This window comes from Schistocerca serialis, chromosome 12, assembly GCF_023864345.2.
Source record: "Schistocerca serialis cubense isolate TAMUIC-IGC-003099 chromosome 12, iqSchSeri2.2, whole genome shotgun sequence".
NCBI classification, from domain to species: Eukaryota; Metazoa; Arthropoda; class Insecta; order Orthoptera; family Acrididae; genus Schistocerca; species Schistocerca serialis.
In genome coordinates this window covers 18,694,631-18,699,030 of record NC_064649.1, presented here as the reverse complement: position 1 = coordinate 18,699,030, position 4,400 = coordinate 18,694,631, and the positions used below count along the sequence as shown (strand labels likewise).

At 49.0% G+C, this 4,400-nt stretch overlaps 1 non-coding gene across 1 annotated transcript; it reads left to right on the top strand.

The window, feature by feature from the left end:
- The first annotated feature begins 3,987 nt into the window (after window positions 1-3,987).
- On the top strand, window positions 3,988-4,062 carry Trnas-cga (transfer RNA serine (anticodon CGA)). Its single transcript has one exon. It is a non-coding gene; the product is annotated as a tRNA-Ser (tRNA).
- The last annotated feature ends 338 nt before the right edge of the window (window positions 4,063-4,400 follow it).

Genomic DNA, 4,400 nt, shown 5'->3' with positions numbered 1-4,400 from the left:
TGTGCTAGTACACGACACTGTGGTGCGTTATGCTTACTACCTGAGCCCCATCTTATTCTGTTACTCGCTCCTGTGAACGGAAACGCGTTATGCAGGTCTTGGAGTCACTCGCGTCCATCTAAAAAAGTTTTTACTGTGTTTAACGAAGGCGATGTTGGCCTGATGTATTTGACGATGCCCTTTGGCTACACTGTCTAAAGGATCGTTCTAAGAAATACCAAATTAAGATCAACCTGAAGATGCCTAAACAAGGCGAAAAAAATGCTACCAAGACTGTTTTTAACCAATACTGTACTGGCATAGCTACCAGAACGCCATCTGCGTCTGCCCTTCAATAGCGAATGCTCACAGCCAAAAGCTCAAAAAATGGTTCAAATGGCTCTGAGCACTATGGGACTTAACTGCTGAGGTCATCAGTCCCCTAGGGCTTAGAACTACTTTAACCTAACTAACCTAAGGACATCACATATATCCATGCCCGAGGCAGGATTCGAACCTGCGACTGTAGCGCTCACACGGTTCCAGACTGTAGCACCTAGAACCGCTCGGCCACCCCGGCCGGCGCCAAAAGCTCAGTCTGGTGCAAACGTGAGAAGTAATCTGGCCACCATGCCGCGGAGATGCACTCGGGCTTCCTGCAGGCAACTCAGCAAGTGTGAAAGAGATCAAATTGTGGCCTCCCGAACGGCGGTATGGTCACGTGAACATTATCACAACCGTAGACGACGTTCTGGACGTCCACACAGCGTAGACGACCGCCAGGATCGGCGTATTGTAAGGGCTGCAAGGGCAGATCGTACAGCTAACACAGTACAGACAACAGGGCTCGTGAGCGCAGAGGTGTCAACACGAACTGCTGCCATCTGGTGATTAGCAGTGGGACTACTGGGGACTACTGGCACGCACATCTCTAGCCCGTCCTCCACTCACGCCACAGCATCGACGTGCACGACTCACCTGGTGCTGTCAGAGGATCACTTGCAAGGTAGAATGGGACACTGTCGTCTTGAGTGATGGAAGCAGATTCTGCAAGTGATGGTCGTTTGTGTCTACAGTGTAGACTTGGTGAGCGCAGTCTCAAAGTGCATTCATCCAAGACACAATGGCCCCATACCAGGTCTTATGGTCTGGGGTGTGACAAGCTTCAGCTCTCGTTCACCTTTGGTGATTCCGGACAGAGGCCTAACTCTCGGTGCATGCAGAATGTTGGTAGACCTGTTCTTCTGCCGTTGTTGCAACAGGAAGGTGATGTGTTGTTCCAACAGGATAACGCTCGCCCACACACTGCCCGTGAAACTCAGTGCGCTCTGCAAGAGCACGGTCTCCGGACTCGTCTCCAGTCGAGCAGATGTGGTATATGATGGTGACCCCCGTGACAAGTCTTACAGAACTACGGGAATGGGCCATGGCATAATGTATCCCATTACAGTATCCTTACAGAACTAGAGCATTGTGGACACATGAACTGAACTCCTCCCAAACAGACCATGAAGGCCGAACAATACTGCTGGCCATCCGTTCGATCAATTTGATGCCAGAGCCAGCGCCTGCATTGGTGCTTGTGGAGAGCTACATACACCACGTACTAATATGGGTGTTTCAGCATGAATCGATACCTGGTACCTCAGAACCGGTTGTGCTGTTGATCTGTAAATGTAACCATTTCATGTTCTGCGGCAAAAATACATCTTGGGGAACTGGAAACTAATTTTTTTTCTGGCAGTGGATTTCACACAGAGTATCCAGATATGCCACTAAATGTACTTACAGAACTAGAGCATTGTAGGACACATGAACTGAACTCCTCCAAAAACACGCCATGAACACCCAGAGGTACCCACCGGCCGCCGTGTCATCCTCAGCCCACAGGCGTCACTGGATCCAGGTATGGAGGGGCAGGGATTAGCACACCGCTCTTCTATCGGCCCCTGGTAGCTGAGTGGTGCCGGCACGGTAACTCAGCGTGTTCGGTCGGAGGGTTAGCTGCCCTCTGTAATAAAAAAACTGAGTTAATGGATCAACGACGAACTGAAACGGGTGTCTTGCGACGTCCGCCACGAGCAGATGCAACGAACGAAAACGAACACAATGAGATTTAAAAAAAGAAGAAAAAAAGTGGTCAACGGAACAAAATGTCAATCCTAAGGGCCCTGGATCGATTCCTGGCTGGGTCGGAATTTTTTTTTCCGCTAAGGGACTGGGTGTTGTGTTGTCCTAATCATCATCATTTCATCCCCATTGGCGCACAAGTCGCCGAAGTGGCGTCAAATCGAAAGACTTGCACCTGGCGAATGGACTACCCGACGGGAGGCCCTACTCGCATGACATTTATTGTTATCACCGCTATCCCAGCCATATGTCAGTTTCCGAGGCCGGAGCCGCTACTTCTCAGTCAAGCAGCTCCTGAGTTTGCCTCACAAGAGCTGACTGCACCTTGCTTGCCAACAGCGCTCGGCGGACCGAATAGTTACCCGTCCAAGCGCCAGCTCAGGCCGAAAGCGCTTAACTTCGGTGATCTGACGGGAACCGGTGTTACCATTGCATTGTAGGACACATAGTTCAAGAAGTATGACGTCATAAACACCTGAGAAGATGCCGTAAGTTGCTTGAAGTTTTGACATACTTGTGCTTTACTACCAAAACACTCCTTCAGTCGAGTCAGTCTGAACAAATCACTAACATGAGGCAGTGGTTTTGACACACAGTACACACATTTGTACATTATGCGTATTTCTGTGTACGACTATTTCATAATTTCAAAAGTGTTTTCAAGAACACATGGATATGCACTTTTTTCGATATTAGACTACAAACACAGTTCGTTTTTTGTTTCCATTTCTAACAGAAAATTGTAGAATTAATGCTCGAGACACGCTGGAATTGTGACATAGTATTGTTCACAAAAAAAATATTAGCTTGTTAGCAAATAGTGTAACAGTAAGTGAAAAAAAAAACTGCAATAGGCTACTGGTAACAATTACTCAGACGAGGTAAACTGAGGTGGCAAGATTCATGGGGTAGCGGGATATACATTACAGATGGCAGTAGTATAGCGTACACAAGGTGTAAAAGAGTAATTCATTGGTGGAGTAATCATTTATACTCAGAAGATTCACTATGTAGATTTGTCAGTGCTAACAGACAAGAACACTGCCAGAAATGTCCGCAGAATTCAATATGGGACTTATCTTTTAGGACAGTGCAGTGAAATCTGGCATTGATGGTCTCTGGCAGCGGACGACCGACGCGAGTGCCTTTGCTAACAGCACCACATCGCCTTCAGCGCCTCTCCTGGGTTCGTGACCCGTATTTGTTCGACCGTAGACGACTGGAAAACCGTGGCCCAGTCAGAATGAGCCCAGACTTCAGTTTGTAGGAAGTGATGGTAGGGTTCGAGTGTGTTGCGGACCCCACGAAGCCATGAAAAGTTGTCGATAAGGCACTGGGCAAGGTGGCGGTGGAGCCGACAGTGGTGGCCGAGCGGTTCTAGGCGCTTCAGTCCGGAACCGCGCGACCGCTACGGTCGCAGGTTCGAATCCTGCCTCGGGCATGGATGTGTGTGATGTCCTTAGGTTAGTTAGGTTTAAGTAGTTCTAAGTTCTAGGGGACTGATGACCTCAGAGATTTAGTCCCATAGTGCTCAGAGCCATTTGAACCAAGGTGACGGTGGCTCCATAATGGTGTGACCTGTGTTTACGTGTAATGGACTGGGTCCTCTGGTCCAAATGAAGTGATCATTGAAACTTCCTGGCAGATTAAAACTGTGTGGCGGACCGAGACTCGAATTCGGGACCCTTGCCTTTCGCGGGCAAGTGCTCTACCAGCTGAGCTACCCAAGCACGACTCACGCCCCGACCTCACAGCTTTACTTCTGCCAGTACCTCGTCTCCTTGGTTCGCAGGAGAGCTTCTGTAAAGTTTGGAAGGTAGGAGACGAGGTACTGGCAGAACTAAAGCCGTGAGGGGGGGGGGGGGGGGGCGTGAGTCGTGCTTGGGTAGCTCAGTTGGTAGAGCACTTGCCCGCGAAAGGCAAAGGTCCCGAGTTCGAGTCTCGGTCCGGCATACGTATTAATCTACCAGGATGTTTCACATCAGCGCACACTCCGCTGCAGAGTGAAAATCTCATTCTGGAAACGATCATTGATTGGAAATGGTTATGTTCGGCTACTTAGAGGGCCTTTAATGAAGTTCATGTTCCCAAACAACAACGGAATTTTTATGGATGACTATGGGCCATGTAAGCTGGTCACAGTTCGTCGTGTTTGGTTTGAAGAACATTCTGGGCACCCATCGAACATGCATGAGACATAATCGAGGGGTCGCTTCGTGCACAAAATCTTGCACCGGCTACGTTTTCGCAATTATGGACAGCCATAGAGGCAGCTTGGCTCAATAGTTCTT